The 20,841-nt window shown below is 38.5% G+C and overlaps 1 protein-coding gene across 11 annotated transcripts in view; it reads left to right on the top strand.

Moving 5' to 3' along the window:
- The first annotated feature begins 9,466 nt into the window (after positions 1–9,466).
- The window catches only part of MIPOL1 (mirror-image polydactyly 1), a 310,457-nt gene continuing 299,082 nt past the window's right edge, over positions 9,467–20,841 (top strand). For 5 of the 11 annotated variants that reach the window (XM_058540696.1, XM_058540694.1, XM_058540698.1 and 2 more), the window contains exon 1: positions 9,469–9,660. The gene's annotated coding sequence lies outside the window, so the exon portion shown is untranslated. Of the gene's footprint in view, positions 9,661–9,694; positions 9,934–9,970; positions 10,547–20,841 lie in introns of those variants that run through there. The other 6 variants (XM_058540697.1, XM_058540700.1, XM_058540702.1 and 3 more) reach the window with 6 other exon arrangements.

Genomic DNA, 20,841 nt, shown 5'->3' with positions numbered 1-20,841 from the left:
TTCTCAATATTGCTTTGGCTCTTTGGAGTCTTTTGTGGTTCCATACGAATTTTAGGATTTTTTTTTTCTATTTCTGCAAAAAATGCCATTGGGATTTTGATAGGGGTTGCATTGAGTCTGTAGATTGCTTTGGGTAGTATGGACATTTTAACAATATTGTCTTCCAATTCACAATCATGGGATGTCTCCATTTATTTATATCTTCTTTGATTTCTTTTAGCAATGTTTTATAGTTTTCAGTGTACAAGTCTTTCACCTCCTCAATTAAGTTTATTGCTAAATATTTTATCATTTTTGATGCTATAATAAATGGAATGCTTTTCTTAATTTCCTTTTTGGATTGGTCATTGTTAGTGTAAACGGACAGAACTGATTTCTGTGTGTTGATTTTACATCCTGCAACTTTGCTAAAACCATTTATTAGTTGTAATGGTTTTATCTTTTAGGAAGATAAAAAGAATGTTAGGATTTTCTGGAATCTTTAGGATTTTCTACATATAAGATAATATCATCGGCAAATAGGGATAATTTTATTTCTTTGTTTCCAATTTGGATGCCTCTATTAGTTTTTTATGTCTGATTGGTCTGGCTAGGATTTCCAGTGCCATGTTGAATAGAAATTGTGAGAGTAGGCATCCTTGCCTTGTTCCTGATCTTAGAAGAAAAGCTTTCAGTCTTTCATAACTGAGTATGATGTTTGCTGTGGGCTTTTCATATATGGTTTTATTATGTTAAGATACTTTCCTTCTATTCTTAGTTTGTTGAGTTTTTGTTTTTGTTTTTTTTAATCACGAAAGAGTGTTGAGTTTTGTCAAATGCTTTCTCTGTATCAGTGGAGAGTGTCATGTGGTTTTTATCCTTTGGTTTGTTTATGTGGTGTGTTATATTGATTGATTTTCATACGCTGAACAATCTGTGAGTTCCAGGTAAAAACCCCACTTGGTCATGGTGTATAATCATTTTAGTATGCTGTTGAATTCAATTTGCTAGTATTCTGTTGAGGATTTTTTCATCAATATTCATCAGGGATATTGGTCTGTAGTTTTCTTTTCATTTTGTGTCTTTGTCTGGTTTTGGTAACACAGTATGATGACCTCATAGAATAAGTTAGGAAGTGGTCTTTCCTCTTCAATTCTGTGGAAGAGTTTGAGGAGGAATGATGTTAATTTTTCTTTAAATGTTTAGTAGAATCCTCCAATGAAGCCACTTGGTCCTGGACTTTTCTTTGTTGGGAGGTTTTTGATTACTGCTTCAATCACCTTACTAGTTATAGTTCTGTTCAGATTTTTTATTTCTTCATGATTCAATCTTGGTAGGTTGTACGTTTCTAGGAATTTATCAATTTCTTCTAGGTTATCCAATTTGTTGGCATATAATTATTCATATTAGTCTCTTATGATCCTTTTTAATTCTGTGACATCAGTGGTAATGTCCCCTCTTTCATTTCCAATTTTAATTATTTGGATCTTCTTTTTTTCCTTAGGCTAGCTAAGGGTCTGTTGATTTTATTGATCTTTTAAAAAATCAACTTTTGATTTCATTGATTTTTTTCTGTTGTTTTTCTATTCTCTATTTCATTTATCTCTGCTCTAATCTTTATTATTTCCTCCTTTCTTGTAACTTTGGGTTTAATTTGTTCTTCTTTTCCTAGTTTCTTGAGGTGTAAAGTTAGGTTGTTGACATGAGATCTTTTTTCTTTTTAACATAAGTATTTACCACTGTAAACATACTCCTTTTTCTGCATCCCATAGTTATGATATGTTGTGTTTTTATTTTCATTTGTCTCTAGATATGCTATAAATTCTCTTGTGATTTATTCTTTGACCTATTTGTTGTTTAAGAATGAGTTGTTTAATTTCCACATATTTGTAGATTTTCCTGTTCTCCTTCTACTACTGATTTCTAGTTCCATTTCATTGTGGTCAGAGAACATACTTTGTATTATTTCAATCTTCTTACATTTGTTAAGCCTTGTTTTGTGGACTAACATATCTTGGAGAATGTCCCATGTGTGCTTGAGAAGAATGTGTATTCTGCTATTGGTGGGTGTAGTGTTCTGTTAGGTAAAATTGGTCTATAGTGTTGTTCAAGTCTTTTGTTTCTTTGTTGATCTTGTCTTGTTGTTTTATCCATAATTAAAAGTTGGATATTAAAGTCTCCTATTATTGTATTGCACTCTGTTTCTCCCTTAGTTCTGTCAATGTTTGCTTCATATATTTTTGGGAGTTCCAGTGTTACAAGCATGCATATTTATAATTGTTATATCCGGTGAATTGACCCTTTTATCATTATATAATGTCTTTCATTGTCTCTTGTGACAGTTTTTGTCTTAAAGTTTATTTTGTTTGATATAAGCATGGCTACCCCTGCTCTCTTTAGGTTCCTGTTTGCATAGAATATCTTTTCACATCCTTTCATTTTTAGCCTATGTGTTTCCTTAGATCTAAAGTGAGTCTCTTGTAGGCAGCATATAGTCAAATCTTGTTTTCTGATCCATTCAGCCAGTCTATGTATTTTAATTGGGGCATTTAATGCATTTACATTTAAAGTAATTACTGATAGGGAAGGATTTACTATTGCCATTTTGTTAATTGCTTTCTATATGTCTTATAGCTTTTTCCTCCATCCTTTCCTTTGTTGTTACCATTTATTGTGATTCATTGATTTTTTATAGTGACATGTTTTTGGTGGGTTTTTTTGCAAGGCTAACATCACCATAAGCTAACATCTGTTGCCAATCTTCCATTTTTTTTCTTCTCCCCAAAGCTCCAGTGTATGGTTGTATATCCTAGTTGTAAGTCCTTCTAGTTCTTGTATGTGAGCCACCACCACAGCATGGTGACTGACAGACAAGTGGTGTGGTTCCACGACTGGGAAACAAACCCAGGCCGCTGAAGCAGTGAGAGCGCTGAACCTTAACCACTAGACCATCAGGGCTGGCTCTATAGTGACATGTTTTGATTCCCTTCTTGTTCCCTATTGTGTATATTCTACATATGTTTTCCTTGTGGTTACCATTGCAATTATATGAAGCATCTTAAAGTTATAATAATCTATTTTAACCTAACAACTTAACGTCAATCACATATAAAAACTCTACTCCTTTACATCTCTGTCCCACCCTTTACATTACTGATGACACAAATTACTTCTTCTTGTATTGCATATCCATTAACATAGATTTGTAATTACTTTTTATGCTTTTGTTTTTTTAATTCTATATCACATTTGAAAGTGATTTATGCAGCTATATTACAATAGTACAGGATTCTATATTTGTCTACATATTTACCTTTACCTGGAACTTTATATTTTCATATGGTTTTGTGTTGCTGTTTATCATCCTTTTGCTTCAATTTGAATGCTTCCCTTCAGCATTTCTTGTAGGGCAAGTCTAGTGGTGATGAACTCCTTCAGCTTTTATTTATCTGGGAAAGTCTTAATTTTTCCTTTGTTATTGAAGGACAGTTTTACAGAACATAGAGTTCTTGATTGGCAGTTTTTTCTTTTGCCACTTTGAATATCATTCCACTCCCTTCTCGCCTGCAGTTTCAGCTGAGAAATCTGCTGATAATCTAATAGAAGCTCCTTTGCACATGACAAGTTGCTTTTCTCTTGCTGCTTTCAAGATTCTCTCTTTGTGACCCTTTTTTCTTTTTGGTGAGGAGGATTGGCCCTGAGCTAACATCTGTGCCAATCTTCCTCTATTGTGTACGTGGGATGTTGCCACAGCATTGTTTGATGAGCTGTGTGTAGGTCTGCACCTGGGATCTGAACTCATGAACCCCGGGCTGCTGAGGCAGAGCATGTGAACTTAACCACTAGGCCACTGCGCTGGCCCCCTCTCTTTGTGACTTTTGATAGTTTGATTATGATATGTCTTGGTGTAGCTCTGTACATTTATTCTAGTTGGAGTTCTTTGAGCTTCTTGAATTTGTATGTCCATTTCTCTTCTTGGATTTGGTGTTTGTAGTCATGATTTCTTCAAGTAGGCTCTCTGCCCCTCTTTCTCTTCTCCTTCTGGGACTCTCATAATGCGTATGTTGTTCCACATGATGGTATCCCATAAGTCTGTTTCCCCTTTCAGTTTTCTTCATTCCTTTTTCTTTTTGGTCCTCTGCCTCAGTAATTTTGACAGGCCTGTCTTCAACTTTGCTGATTCTTTCTTTGGTCTGGTCAAGTATGACATTTAGTACTTCTAGTGAATTTTTCAATTCAGTTATTGTATTCTTCAGTTTCAGAATTTCTGTTTGGGTCTTCTTCATAATTTCTCTTTGTTAACGTTCTCATTTGTTAATGCATTTTTTTCCTGATTTCGTTAGTTGTATATCTGTGCTCTGTTTTAGTTAATTGAGCATCCATCTGATAATTATTTTGAATTCTTTGGTAATTCATATATCTCCATTTCTTTAGGGCAGGTATCAGGAGATTTAATATGTTCCTTTCAATGGGCCATGTTTCCCTACTTCTTGGTATGTCTTGTTATCTTCTGTTGGGACTTCAGCATTTGAAAAATCAGCCACCTCTCCCAGTTTTTGTTGTGTGGTTTTGTACAGGGAGGACTTCTTTAATCAGTCCAGCTAGAGATTCTAGAGACCTCTTGAAGCCTTATCTAGGGATGTGACCTATTTGGGCTTGTGCATGCAATTAAATAATTGAAGACGTTTGCCAGTTTCTACTCAGGATCTCTGCCTGGCATCTGTATGCAACACTGCGGCTGCTGTGGTTTCACAGTAAGCTGTGTACTAGACCTCCACCTAGCTTTGTCTGTGGTACTGTGGACTCTGGTGCACACTGATCACCTTTGTTCTCAGCAGCCCCCAAAGTGGCCACCCATTCCTGTCAATGCTTAGATTCAGGCAAGATAGAAACTGGTCCCTCAGGCAATCCCTTGAAAAGTCAGAACACTGGACACACATTCCACTCCTTTCTCTCCACAGGGAGAAACTGGGAGTTGAGGGTTTCTTCCCAATCAAGTCATGCTGGGGAGTGGGTCACTTGCAAGTGAGTGCCTTGAATTTTCCTACTGGCCTTTGATGAAGTTGGTTTCACACTTGCCTTGGGTGCAAGAACCACTTAACTGGTTTCAGCTTTTCTCACAAAGGCAATTGGTCCATGTATTGTTGTTAAATTTGTGTCTCTGTGGGAGAAGGAGGATCTGAGGCTGCCTATTCTGCCATATTGCTGATGTCACTCCAGATTTGAATCCTGTTAAATGAATTTATATTTGTTTTATGGCCTAGATGATGGTGTGTTTTGGTAAATATTCCATGCAGATCTGAAAAGAATGTGTATTCTGCTGTTGATAGGTAGAGTGTTCTATAAATGTCAATAAGATAAGTTGGTTGATAGTGTTTTTTAAGTCTTATATACCTTTACTGATTTTGTGTCTGCTTGTTCTATCAATTATTGAGAGATCAGTTTGAAATCTCTGACTATAATTTTATATTAATTGTGGATTTCTCTCTGCAGTTGTAACACATTTTGCTTTATGTATTTTGAAGTTCTGTTATTAAGTGCATAAGAAAGAGAATAGTGGAGGACAGGGTAATGGACACTGAGATCAGGAGAGAATTGAGTTCAATATTTAAAATATTACATATATGATAACTGAAAATGAAGCATGAAAGTATACAGATTGAGAAGGAAGAAATAAAACTGTCTTTGTTCACAGATGACATGATTGTCTATACAGAAAAATCCAAAAAAAATCAGCAAAGAAAACCTCCTCCTGGAACTAATAAGTGATTACAGCAAAGTTGCAGGAGACAAAGTTAATATACAAAAGTCAATTGCTTTCATATATACCAGCCATGAACCATTGAAATTTGAAATTAAAAATACAATACCATTTACATTAGACCAAAAACAATACTTAGGTATAACTCTAAAAGTGGACAAGAGCTATATGAAGAAAATTACAAAACTATGATGCAAAATATCAAAGAAGATTTAAATAAATGCAGAGATATTACATGTATATGGAAAATAAGCCTCAATATTGTCAAGATATCAATTCTTGCCAACTTGATCTATAGATTCAATGCAGTCCCAACCAAAATCGAAACAAGTTTTTTTCTGTGGATAATGAAATACTGATTCTAAAGTTTATATGGAGAGGCAAAAGACCAAATAGCCCATAAAATGTTGAAGGAGAAGAACAAAGTCAGAGGATTGACACTACCCAACTTTAAGACTTACTATAAAGCTACAATAATCAAGACAGTGTGGTACTGGTCAAAGAAGAGATAAATAGAATAAAAAGCCCAGAAATGGACCTACACAAATATAGTCAAGTGATCTTTGACAAAGGAGTAAAGGCAATTCAATGGAGAAAGGATAGTCTTTTCATCAGATGGTGCTGGAACAACTGGACATCCACATGCACAAAATAAATCTAGGCACAGACTGTACATCTTACACAAAAATTAACTCAAAATGGGTCATAGACCTAAATGTAAAATGCAACATGATTAATCTTCTATAAGATAACATAGGTGAAAATCTAGGTGACCTTAGATTTGGTGATGACTTTTTTTTTTTTTTGGTGAGGAGATCAGCCCTGTGCTAACATCTGCCAATCCCCTCTTTTTTTGCTGAGGAAGACTGGCCCTGGGCTAACATCCGTGCCCATCTTCCTCCACTTTATATGGGACGCCACCACAGCATGGCTTGCCAAGTGGTGCATTGGTGCACGCCCGGGATCCGAACCGGCGAAACCCAGGCCACCGCAGCGGAGTGCGCACACTTAACCACTTGCGCCACTGGGCCGGCCGCCGGTGATGACTTTTTAGGTACACATCAAAAGCACAATCCATGAAGGAAAAAATTGGGAAGTTGGTCTTCATTAATATTAAAAATTTCTGCTCTGTTAAAGACACTCTTAAGAAAATGAGGACTAGCCACAGACTTGGAGATAATATTTGCAAAACACATATCTGATAAAAGATATGTATCCAAAACATACAAAGAAATCTTAAAACTCAATAATAAGGACACAAACCACCCACTTATGGACCAAAAAATAAAAAATAGGCAAAGATCTGAATAGACATCACATCAGTGAAGATATATAGATGGCAAATAAGCATATGAAAAGATGCTGAACATTATGTAACATCAGGGAATTGCAAATTAAAACGAGATACCCCTTAGAATAAAAATCTCTCTTTATATATAAATATATAAATCTTGTTGTTTCTGTTTCTCTGGAGAACCCCAACTAATACACATGGCATTCTCAGCTACTAATGTGCATAATTTTTATTCATTACTTTATTTTCTAGAACTCATTGTAGTGCCTGGCACATTGTGGGAGGCTGATAACATATGTATCCACAAGAGTATTCAACATCTTGCATTCCTTTGCTCCCTGTAATGAAAAGAGATTCATTTTCTTTTTCCTCTCATCCTACGTCCATATTTCTGTAAAAGCCCAACTTATAGGACGGATGAGTGCACAGACAACATCTTTGATAATTAGCTTGAGAAGAGAAAAGAAAGCTCCAATTGGTCTCTCTCATTTCTTGTAGACTAGCAACTGTTAGCAGGACAGAGAATGAAGAAATGTATATGTGAGTGATGGTGGTGGTGGAAGAGGGTTGGGAAAAAATTAGCTGTTGTGGTCTGAAAAGTTTAGGAAAACAGCATTAAAATAAACAAACACATAGGGACAGAGATTGGATTGGTGGTTACCAGAGGGGAAGGGGGGAGGGAGGAGGGTGAAAGGGATAATTCGGTACATGTGTGTGGTGATGGGTTGTAATTAGTATTTTGGTGGTGAACATGATGTAATCTATGCAGAAATAGAAGTACAATGATGTACACCTGAAATTTTTACAATGTCATAAACCAATGTTACTGCAATAAACAAAAAATTAAAAAAAAAAAAAAGAGTTACCTCAGGAAAGCTGGAGGAAGGACTAGGGAGAAAAGGCCTAATGTTTGAGCTCATTGAATAAAAAAGGTGGAAGAAAAAAACAGGTTACTGAAAGAAAACATGGATTTTCTCTTTACCCTGGAGACTTTCAGCATCCAGATGAGCTTTAAAAAACTAGGGTTAATGTACCTTTACCCAAAGAAAAATAGTATGACTTTCTCTAAATTTAACCTATTAATTAATTATTTGGTTTGAATTATCTCAATATAGTGTTCACCATCCCCCCTTATTTCTTGCTATTCCTTAGCCAGAAAAAGCAATTTTTCCTCCTTTTACATAGAAGTTGAGCTGGCCCTAAACCTTTCCAAAGTCATTCTTCCTGATTGGATTGCCCTTCCCATCTATTCTGACAAAAGTATTCCACTCCTCTTTTTGTCTCATATTTTTATGGTACTTTGTATTCACAAATATCTGATTCAGACCTTGACTGAAGTAAAAAAATGCATTTCAAAGCTGAATCTATAACAAACCTCTTTAGAGCACTGTGCATTCATTACAATATAATAACTAAGAGTTTGTGACTATTATAACCTATTTTGTTCCAACTAATCTACATCCAATTTTTCATGTCTTTTTTCCTGCTCTTTTTCACACTTACTAAATGTAACTTCCTTTCATTAACTTTAACCATTAACTTGGGAAACCGTCAACACTTCATATTATGCCTAGTCTCTGGAGATATGTAAAAAACCATTGTTGCTTATTATTCAACACCCAGAAGAGTACCTGGCACACAGTAGGTGCTAAACAAATATTTGTATCTGAAGGAGTTAACGTGACATTTATAGACGCAATACTGATCTCTGAAACAAGAAAATCACATTCAAATTACTAGCAATTATGCCATTCCGTTCTTGTTTCAACACGGAGGTACACAAATTGAGGGCTTATTTTTTTTGTTTAATTCTGGAAGGTTCAACATCTTGTCTTAAAGAATCTATACAGTGAACATCCAGATCTCTTTCGAGTACTTAAGTCAAAGAGGTCACCGCCTGCAAGTTTTAGTACGAAACGCTCGCTCTTTGGCCAGGAGCTAGGTACCGCTTTCTGCTCATCCAACTGGAGTTCACTTCGGCCCTTTTCATTCAACCATCACTTGGCAACACGCCGCTGTCCTCTCCCGGCGTCGCATCCCCACTCCTCCTCTCACTCCAAACCACACACAAGACGGGAAACCACAATTCCCCCAGCTCCGTGGAGACTCGACAACGCCCAAGTCGAGCCACAAGACGCATTTTAACCGCGTTTTCCCTCCTTTAACCAGACTGGGTTTTGTCCGGGCAACATTTGCTCTCGGAGAACGCGCCCTTCGTTTCAGACAAGCGTTCCGCCCTGCCGGAGCAGCCGCGTTACACTAAGACCGCCTCCCTTCTTCCCCAAACTCCTGCGACGACTTCCAAGCTCGCTCCCTCGCCCGGAGGCCCCGCCCCGCGGCCCTGGCGGCGCGGCACGCGCATGCCCGGTGCGCGCCGCCTGCCGCGTCCCGCGCCCGTTCCGCCTCCGTTCCCCGTGGGCCCCCGCGCGCGGCGTGCGGCTGGCTCGCGTCCCCGCCGCGCCCGCCTGCTCGTTTGCGGGCGCGCGCACCTCCTCGCTCTGGCGAGCCCGGCCGGGAGGCTCCGAGCGCGCGGCGATTGGCTGGCGTGGGGGCTGCGCGTTGGGCCTGAGAAACTCCGGGCGGGCGCGCAGAGTTGGCTGCCGGGTCGGTGCGCGGCGCGTCTCAGGTAAACCGGGAGGCTGGGAGGCTTGGGCGACCGGAGAAAAGTCGGGGTGGGCTTACCCCAGGCCTGGAATTTCCGGCCGCAGCCTCCCTGGAGAAGGAGAAGGGCCGCGCGGAGTCTGCGCCCGGTGGGTACTGGCCCCGTGCGGCCGGGAGTGATGGGGCTCCCTCGAAGGTCAGCGTCGTGGGGTTCTCAGTCCTCTTTCTGGGCACGATTTCGGCAAACTCCCCAGTTTCCCACTACAAGCGTTCAGCAGCTGGACATTTATTCAAGGCTGTAGGTTTTTGTTTCTTTTTCCCTTAAGTCGCGGTGAGTTAGAGGATTCAGGTCCAGGCTCAACCTGTGGTTGGCTCTGTGCCCTTGAGAGTCGCTTAACCGCTTTGTATTTCAGTTCTCACCCTTGTAAGTTTCGGCGGCACGCTGAGCTGTGCTTTAGAAAGATACTGTTAGAATGCTTTTGGTTCGCAATGTCTAGGGCCGCCAATTTTCTAACTGGAAGGTGACACCACCCAACAGTATTTGTGAAGTACTTTAAGCTCCATGGATGGAAGGAACTGGATAAACACAAGATAGCAGCATTATTAGGGTGGTGGAAAGAAACAGCTTTCCACAAGAACAAGCTTTTTGAAAAGCTCCTTTGAACATTTTATGCAGATTAAATCACAGTGTTAGTAGACAAAGCTAAGCCTAAACAAAACTACATTTCAAGGAGGGTTTATTTTTCTTCCCCAGATAACTTTAACATACTATCACAAGTTATTCGCCTTTCGGAGTTTCTCCTTGGGAACGAGTGTGGAACCTAAAATGATGGTTATATAATCATTTGGATATCCTATGCAATTGTATACCAAGAAAATTAATTAAAACAAAGCTGACTTTTCTATATAAGGTAACAAGAATTAAGATATCTCATTGCTGAGGGGTAATGATGGCAAATTAGAAAAGTGAACGGCAGATGTGCACAATTTTCCTAAAAAGGCATAGAGTTTATAGAAATCTATTTAGTGTGTTAATTTTTAAAGTATAATAGACATACAGAAAAGTGCATGAATTGTAATTGTACAGCTCACTGAATTTTTTACAAAGTGTACGTACCCGTGTATCCAGTCCCTGGATCAAGAAAGCATTGCTTGCATCCTAGAAGTCCTACTTTGTGCCCCCTTTCCAAAGGTAACCACTATCTCCATTTCTTTTTTCTTTTTTTTTTATTTGTGAGGAAGATTTGCCCTGAGCTAACATCTGTTGCCAATCTTCCTCTTTTTGCTTGAGGAAGATTCTCCCTGAGCTAACATCCATGCCAGTCTTCCTCTATTTTGTATGTGGGACACCGCCACAGCATGGTCCGAGCCGGAGATGGAACCTGCGAACCCCAGCCCCTGAAGCAGAGTGCCCAAACTTAACCACTACGCTACTGGGCCGGCCCCACTATCTCTATTTGTAACATGATCTATGAATTTACCTATTATTGGTTTTATATAAATGGAATCATATGGTGTATAGTCTTTCGTGTCTCACGTTTGCTTAGTACTGTGTTTGTGAGATTTATAGTTATGTAGTATGTATGAGTTATGTAGTAGTGATTTGTTCTCATGCTGCGTAGTATTCTTCCAGGTTTTGGCTATTACCGATAGGGCTTCTATGAACATTTTTATAAGTATTTTGGTGAACATGTGTATACATTTCTGTTGTATATATATCTACTAGTGAAATGGCTATATTATAGGATATGCAGATAGGTATTTCTGGTATACAGTACCAAAAAGTTTTTCAAATTAGTTGTGTCAGTTAACACTCTTAATAGCAGTGTTTGAGAATTCTGGCTCCTCCAAATGCTTGCAACACTTACCATTGTTTTTTTCATTTTAGCCATTCTGGTGGGTATATAGTGATATTGCATTGGGTTTTTTTCCCCTAATTTTCCTTAATAACTAATAACATTTAACACCTGTTCATCTGTTTATTAGCCATTTGGATGGCCTCTATAGCAGGGGTCACCAAATTTTCTGTAAAGGGCCAGATAGTAAATATAGGCATTCCTTGCTTTGTAGAGTTTCAGTTAACACAGTACTGTGTGAAGCTAAGCCTGTGTTTTAGGCTTTGCAGGCTGTATACAGTCTCTTTTGTACAGTCCTCCCTCGGTATGCGGGGATTGGGTCCAGGACTCCTGTGGATACCAAAATCTGCAGATGCTCAAGTCCCTTATGTAAAATGGCATAGTATTTGCATACAACCTACAGACATCTTACCATATACTTTAGATCATTTCTAGATTACTTATAATACCTAATACAGTGTAAATGCTATGTAAAGAGTTGTTATACTGTGTTGTTTAGGGAATAATGACAGTACAGATGCAACCATCAGAGGCCTTTCCACTGGGTATCGGTTGAATCCGTGGATACGGAACCTGCAGATATGGAGAGCCAACTATATTTTCTTCCTTCCTTCGTTTCCTCCCTCCCTTCCTTTGCTTTCCTTCCTTTTCTTCTTCCCTCCTTCCTTCTTTCTCTCCTTTTCTTTTCTTTCATTCTTCCTTGTTTCATAGTTTGCTAACCCCTGCTATGTTGAAAAATGACTGCTCAAAAATGACTATTCAATCTTTTGCCCTTTGGTGGTGGTGAAATCATTAACTGACATGGGCTATATGGAGAAGTATAAATACATAGTAGTATTAGGTAGTGTGCGCTCTAGTGTTTTGGGTTTAAATTTCAAATCTCTAAACATACTTTCTTTGCTTTTTACCACCTTTACCTCAAGACTAATTAGAGACCTATTTGAGTCTTCTCTGAGCTGTCCCTGATGCTCCTGCTTTCTCCCATCCCTTAAAACTGGGGGAAAAAGGAGAGGTAAGAAGTGAGAAAAGAAAAGAGGGATGCATATCCAGTCAGCTCTGGACACTGAGTGAAAAATTATACAGAAGCATAAAATACCGTTTGCAATACTTTGAAATGGATATTGTCTTTTGAGCTGTTCCATCTTGGGGTGGCTTGATTGAAATTTATATCTATCTGATTGAGTATACTCAGAATATGGGAAATAAAGTTTGGACCATGCCTTGGGCCGTGAAACTCAACTGTGGCAGCTGTGTCCAGGATGGAAGTCCTCTCTTCCTTAAGTGCCCCACTGGACTCTCCAGTTCATCTGCTCTGCTTTGGGCCTTGTGCCTTTTACTCAGTACCCTCAGAAACTTTCCTTGAATACTTTTTCAGCCTATGTTAACATTCTTAGCTAATACTTTCTTATTTTTAGGTGGTTTATAGAAATGAATTTAGGTATGTATGTAGATATATGCTACTAATGAGAGACTTGGGGTATGGATAATTGAGGTTTTTTTCAGTCTTACTTGATTGTTATGCAAATGCAGGTTTAAGATAAACCACTAGACCCAGCTTCCACCACCAACCCACTGCTGTCCCTAAGCCTTTCTTATATAGAAATTTCGGATCCAGTTATGCATTTATATACATGTGTATATGTACACACATATTTTGACTAATACATATACCTTCCTGCTTTATAATTCCCACACAAAACAATTGTACTTATATACAGTGTTTTCTCTGCTCTTCTTGAACCAGAATTGGAGTCATTACAAACTATTACAGCTGGTAAATGGTATGTGCTGGTGGCGGGGATTCTCTGACAAGTGATCACCCCCCTTGTTGGCGCCTCATCTCATATAGAAGCAAATAGGGTATTTATGTAGTACAGATGTTTAGTGGTACTAGACCCTGACTGATGCTTCTATATTAATAAGGATATATCTGTCAGTCCAGTTGTTGTCATTAGCTTCCTAGAGGACCTACTCCCCTCGATATTGCCTGCATCACATTGCTTTTGTTGACCGCTGGAACTCTCTGTTTTCCAGGATTCCAATGGGGACAAACATTGCCTTTTCTGGTTGCAGTTTCTATTTTTAGATACTTCACTTAGGTTTCATTTAATCTTATTTGCTTGTTGTAAGGTGACTATGTTTCTCTGCTATGGTCTATTATCTGTTGCTTTTATTCTTTACTTCCAGCAAATAATCTTATCACTAATATGTTCATATACGAGGGACTGGGGATGGGCTTAGGATAGCTCACTTTCATACAAACATGCCACCTATAGAGATAACTTTAGGGTTGATGAAAGAAAAAGAGATAATGCACAACATTAATCAGTTCCTGCTGCTCTTGTTAGTACTGTCTTATTATTCTCTCTTTCTTTTGAATTTATTGGATTTTGAGACTATTACAAAGAGAGGATAGGGCTGTTTTAGGGCATTGACTGCAAAAGCAATGCACTATAGTGCGAGGAGCACTGGGCATCAGAGCAGAGTAAGTGTGGTTCACTACCTGTTTGTATTAGCCTTTCCTGGAACTTGGCTTTCTTTTGTAAAATGAGGCATTTTGATCAAGTATCTCTAATCTTTGGTAGGTAATCTTTTCCAAAAGATCCAGTAAGAGAGGCACAGAATTTAGAGCTTAGAATTTACATGACTCTGGTGGTCATTTAGGCTGCCTTCTCAGTTTTTTCAGCGAAAACTCTGAGGACTTGAGATTTCTTTAGTCACCTAGTTACTAGAATCCTATTCTGATTTTTATTCCAGTGCCTTTTTCCATTCCTACTTGTGATAGGAACCTTCTAAGATAACCCTGGTATTCACACTCTTGTGTAGTCCTTTCCCCTTGAGGGTAGACTAGACCTAGAGGCTCACTTCTTATAGACTATGGCAAAAGTGGTGGGATGCCACTTCTGAGATTAGGTCACAAAAGACGGCAGCTTCCTTTTTGCTGCGCTCTCTTGCTTGCTCCCTTTGATGAAGCCAGCTGCCACGTTGTGAGCTAACCTATAGAAAGACCCACCTGTCAAGGACTTGAGGGCAGCCTTTGGCCAACAGCCTGTGAAGAGCTGGGGTCTCAGTTCAGTGACCCCCCTGGGAACTGAATCCTGTCAACAACCACTGAGTGAAGTTGGAAGATCTTGTCCCAGTTAAACCTTGAGAAGACTGTAGCCCTGGGTGACACCTTGATTACAACCTTGCAGGAGACCCTGAGCCAGAGGACCTAGCTAAGCATCACCTGATTTCTGACCCTCAGAAAACTGTGAGATAACAAATGTGTGTTGTTTTAAGCTGCTGAGTTTTGGGGTAATTTGTTAGGCAGCAATAGATAACTAATAAACTGCTCTTTTTATTTCAGAAAATTTTTAATAAAAGAAGTAGTTCATCCTGAAGTTTTTGTGAACATAGCTTCAATCTGTTTTTATCATCTTAAATATATTTGAAGATACATTATTTTTACTTTTTGGAAAAGAGAATATTAACCATTTAACTATAAATTCTATATTTGTTTTATCTCAAAACTGGCGACATAAAGAGACTACTACTGTGAAGTTTAGTTTGGTTTGGGGTTTCATTAAAGTGGATAATGAGTCGGACAGATTTACCGTAGAACTGCTTTTGGCAGTTGGCATGAGTTTGGCATGGCATCAGATATTGTCTGTATTGGAGGCATTTTTAGTTTAGATTTTATTGTTTGGCATGTATATAGCCTGGTAGTCTACTCTTATTTGTCCATAGTTCTGCCTTAGGGTGATTTGATTATGTATAAATATTATTTTGAGAATTGCCTTTGGTATCCCTGGTTTTATGAGTTTTGGAAGCTGCTAGAATACAATAGGGATCATTTTACTGGAACCCTTAATTCTGAATCTTGTTTTATTATCTGTTGAAGCATACCACCTGTCTTGACATGAGTACAGCCATGTTTGGCCGCTCCATTGACCTACAGCCACCAGCACAAAAAGAAATATAAAAGCTGCTTTCTGTGTGGTGGGAACTGGCCTTTTCCCGGGAACCGGCCTTTCTCTCACGGAGGGAGTTGCAAGTTGTAACATTTCAAGGCTCTTGGACCGTCGTAGCACGGGATGGACTGGCCATCTGTGCCGGGCTGGGACGATAACCAAAGAGAACAATGCACGTACACAACTACTGGGCCGGGATGTTAGCCAGGGGGCTCAGTGCACGTACGCCACTGATAACCATTTTGTACATGGGAACACTAAATGCTTGCTCTGCAAACTCTGTAATTGCTTACTCTAAAAATTACTGATGGTATAAAAACTGCTGGAAACTGAGCCCTGGTGAGAGTTCCACCTGTGGAAGGGACACCTTGCCCAGGACGTGTGATCCTTGCCCAGCCGCGTCGATTGACAGGGCTCTCCCGGCAGTGGGGCGTGGATGTTGTGAGTAACTGATTTGATGTGAAGTAATTGATTTGATATGAAGTAATTGATTTGATGTGTTCTCTTTTCGGTTAACCTGGTGTTTCTCCTTCTGGTTGATTTGTGTCATTTCTCTTCAGCCGATGTGGGTGTTTTCCCTTTCCAGTCGGGCTGATGTTTTTTTCCCTCTTAATATTTGACCTATTTGGATCTGTTTGCAGACTGTCACCTTTACTATCCTCTATATAATAAAATATACCTCCAGTCCATTTGTTTGGAGTGGAAAGTGTCTTTTACGTCTCCGATCGAATCCCCGAACCTCTCATAACACCACCTTCCCATCTTCATAGTTTCGTTTTGAGGGTTTTGCTGCTGTGGAACAAGTTTTGAAAACTAAAAACAAGTAAGTACGTAGATAAATGGTATAGATCAGTTAGCTTTTTTAAAACTTTATTGTGAAATTTAATACATGTGAAGAAAAGTATATACAATATATGTGGATAGTTTAATGAATAATAAAAAATTAACACCCCTATAACTACCATTAAAATATTTCGAATTCAGTAATCATTGAAACATGTAAGTACTTGCTTTGTGTTTGGTTATTTAAAAAAAAATGCTGTGTGTGTGTATTATGAATTCTGCAGTCGATGGGTACAGTGCTTTCTGTGTGTCTATGAGGTGAAGTTTGTTAAGGTTCTTGTTAAAATCTTCTCTTTCCTTACTGATTTGTGTGTGTATGTGTATGTATGTGTGTTTGACCGTTACTGACGGTTTACTCTGTGTTAAATCTCTCTGTGTCGTCGTGGATTCTATTTCTCCTTAGTAGTTCTGTCAATTTTTGATTTATTTATTTTGAGGTCATGTTATTAGAAGCATATAATTTTATAATTGGTCTGTCTTCCTATGAATTTAGCCTTTTTTTCCATTAAGAAGCATCCCGTTTTACCTCTAGTAATGCTTTTTGTTTTAAAGTCTAGTTTGTTTTTTAAACTTTTTATTTTGAAATAATTTTAGACTTACCAAAAAGTTGCAAAAATAGTACAGAGTTCCTGTAAAACCTTCACCTTACTTCTAATGTTAACACAATGCATGATCATAGTACATTTATCAAAACTAAGAAATTAATATTGTTATAGTACTCTTCACTAAATTATACAGTTAATCCAGATATCACTAGTTCTTCCATTAATGTTCTTTTTCTGTTCTAGGACACAATGCAGATCACAGTATTATTTAGTTGTCATGTTTCCTGAGTCTTCTCCCATCTATGACCTCTTTCTGATTTTGATACAGCTATGTCAGCCTTCTTTTGGTTAATTTTTAAAAATCCAGTGGGACATCTTTGTCTTACAGTTGGAGCATTTGGTAATTGGATCATTTCATCCATTCATATTTTGTGTTATTTCATTCTTTATTTTGGAAATTACATATACTTTACCATTCTTTTAGTGGTTATCGTGGAGACTATTGCATCCTAGAGTGCATCCTTTGAGACCTTTCTTTATGCATTTCCTTATCTGTGTATAGGTATCCAAACATATGGTTTCGGCTTGTTTGCTTTTTAATTTTCTTAATATAACAAAGGTTATGCTTTATTATTTTACAACTACGTCTTTTGATTTAATATTTTGTACATCTTCCTATGTCAGTATATGTCTGCATAGTGTTTAATGTGTGTACCATAGTTTGTTTAACCAGACCCTAACTGGTAGATGTCTGTGCTGTTTCTAATTTTTTGATGTTATAAACATCACTGCAGTTTATATTCCTGTATGTATATGTTTGCATCCTTTACTAGAATATAGATTTCTAGAAGTAGAATTGTGGAATCTGAGTTTGCACATTGAAAGCTTTAATTGACGTTGTGGGGCATTCTTTTTTTTTTTTTTTTCTGGTAAGGAAGACTCGCTCTGGGCTAACATCTGTTGCCAATCTTCCTCTTTTTGCTGAGGAAGATTGGCCCTGAGCTAACATCTGTGTCCATCTTCCTCTATTTTGTATGTGGGACGTCGCCACAACATGGCTTGATGAGCAGTGCGTCAGTTCATGCCCAGGATTCGAACTTGTGAACCCTGAGTCACCAAAGCAGAGCACGAAAACTTAACCACTATGCCACCAGGCTGCCCCCTCTTGTTATTTTTTTAATGGCATAGTTTTTAGAGAAATGATATGTGCTCATTATAAACTCTTTCAGGCAACATAAAAAAATAAAAAGATGACAGCAAAACATTATCCCAAATTCTGTCATCCCAACCAAAACAACCTTCATTAAAAACCAGACGTACAGCATTCTATTCTTTCTGTTCCTAAGAATGCTCAATATTAAGAACAACAACAACAAAAAGCCTAACCATAGGCACGTATTTGTGAAATTTCACAACACTAAGAATGAAAAAAAAAATCCTGAAAGGTTTCCAGAGAGAAAACAAAAATAGACTACCTAAAAAGAAGAAAGAATTGAATATGCCAGCATCAGCATCAGTCTTCTTAACCAGCAGTGTTAGCTGCTAATTAGAACACAATATCACAATGATTTCAAAGTTTTGGAGGATACACTTTTCAACCCAAAAACTCATGGCTAGTCAACAACCAATGAAATATGGGAGTAGAACAAAGATATTTTCAGACCTGGAAAGCCTCAGAAGTTATGCTTTAGCAAAATAAAGAAGGGAAAGAAAGACCTGGAATGTAGGAATTAGTAAATCCAACCTAGGAGAACAGTGAAATGATGCTGTGGGAGACACAGCCGTATAGCAGGCCTAGAGAGCAGATGGTCCAGATTCGAGAGAAACCTCCTCTGGAAGGAGGTTTCCGGGGAAGAAAAGGGACTTAAGAGATCTTATAACTTCTGGGCCTGGGGTTTTTTCTGTTGGAAAGTTTCTTTAAACTGGGGATTCAGTTTCCTTAGTAGATAAGGACTCTTCTGGTTATCTATTTTTTTGTGTGTGTGTGTGAGGAAGATTAGCCCTGAGCTAACATCCATTGCCAATCCTCCCCTTTATTTGCTGAGGAAACTGGCCCTGGGCTAACATCGATGCCTAGCTTCCTCTACTTTATATGGGACGCCACCATAGTATGGCTTGACAAGCGGTGCGTCGGTGCGCACCTGGGATCTGAACCTGCGAACCCTGGGCCACCAGAGCGGAGCGTGTGAACTTAACTGCTACGCCACCGGGCCGGCCCCTGGTTATCTATTCTTGTTGAGTTAGCTTTGGTAGATTGTGTGTTTCAAGGAGTTTGTCAAATTAACAAGTTTGAAGTTGTTTGTAATATTCCCTTTTTATCTTTTTTTATGTCTTTGGGATCATTTTAATGTCCTTCTCTTCTTCCTGATATTAGCAATTTATGTCTTTATTTTTATCTTGATCAGTCTGGCAAGAGGCTTATCTATTTCATTGATCTTTTCAAAGAACCAGCTTTTGGTTTCATTGATTTTCTATATTTTTACATTTTCAAGTCTATTGATTTTTGCTTTTTACCATTTCCTTCCTTTGGGTTTAATTTTCTCTTAATTTTGTATATTTTTAAAGGTGGAAGCTTAAGTGTTAAAGAGAGACCTTCCTCCTTTTTAGTTCTGTTACTGCACAAAATTGGGGTTCTCTGCCCAATGTGCATAACCAAGCCAGTTAATTACGGCACCAGCCTTTGAGGGGAGAAATCAGCTTTATTCTGCAAGATCCATCTCCAGGGAGACAGGGGGCATGTGCCCTTAGATCTCTCTCCCCGATTCAGGATTTGGGACAAAATTTAAGAGGTTAGGGAGAACAGGTTGGCTTGCGGAAATGCTGGTGGGATAGGTTTTGATTGGTGGGCTTCAGGTATTTACAGTAAGGTTTTAAACATTTATGATGAGGTTCTAAACATTTATGATGAGATTGGGAAGGAATTTTAACACCAGATCTTCCTGAGTGAGGGACCCCTCCCTTCTGATAAGAGTCTGACTTTCAAGTTCCACTCACGTCCTGGTCCTTGGGTTCCTTAGAAGGAGAATCTTTGGTTCCAGGGTCGTTTCATGTCACGATTTTGTGCATGCCCTGGCTACATGATTTTGCAGTTTTTCTGAAAGACAATCCTTAATCACTTAGTTGATAAGAGATGGGGTCTGTTCGAACTGGCTCTCTAAGTGGGCCCACCGTTACAGTTCTATAGATTTCCCTCCAAGCACTGATCTAGCTACATCTCATGAATTTTGATATGTTGTGTTTCCGTTTTTATATTGTTCAAAATATTGTAAAATTTCCTTTTAGTCTTGCTTTTTGAACCATGGGTTATTTAGAAGTGTTTGGTGATTTTCAAGGTATCTTTCTGTTACTGATTTCTAATTTATTTCTGTTGTGGTGAGATAACATAATTTTTATGTTTTCAATTCTTATAAATGTGTTGAGGTTTGTCTTATGGACCAGAAGAGGGTCTTTTTTGGTAAATGTGCCATGTGCACTTGAGAAGATTGTGTATTCTGCCCTGTTGGGTGGAGTTTTCTGTAAATGTCAATTAGGTCAGGTTGGTTGATAGTACTGAGTGATCTGTGTCCTTGCTGATTTTCTGAGGGCTTATTCTCCTGATTATTGAGAGAGGTGTGGTGAAGTTGTCTGAAGGTGTGTGAAATCCATATGTAATTATGGATTTTTCTGATGATTTTTCATTGTTGTGAAGTGCTTGCATATTTAGGATTGTTTATGCCTTGTTAGTGAATTCAGCCCTTTAATGTACTAAGTCTTGGTAATATTTCTTGTTTTATTTTGTCTGATATTAATATAGCCACTCCTGCTTTCTTTTGATTAGTATTTGCATTATTTGTTCACTGTGCTCTGTTATCCTAAATAATATATACTTAGGAAAGGGTAATTTCTAGGATGTTTTCATTTTGTGTTGAGGGGGTTCAGAACACGCTACCCCAAAATATGGCACCTTGGCATATTGAAGATTTTAAGCTGAAGGAATTTGAGAAACATCAGGTGCAGGCCGGACTCTCTG

This window comes from Diceros bicornis, chromosome 5 (assembly GCF_020826845.1).
Source record: "Diceros bicornis minor isolate mBicDic1 chromosome 5, mDicBic1.mat.cur, whole genome shotgun sequence".
NCBI classification, from domain to species: Eukaryota; Metazoa; Chordata; class Mammalia; order Perissodactyla; family Rhinocerotidae; genus Diceros; species Diceros bicornis.
Note: the sequence above shows the minus strand (reverse complement) of the source record. Positions and strands in the feature narration are given on the sequence as shown.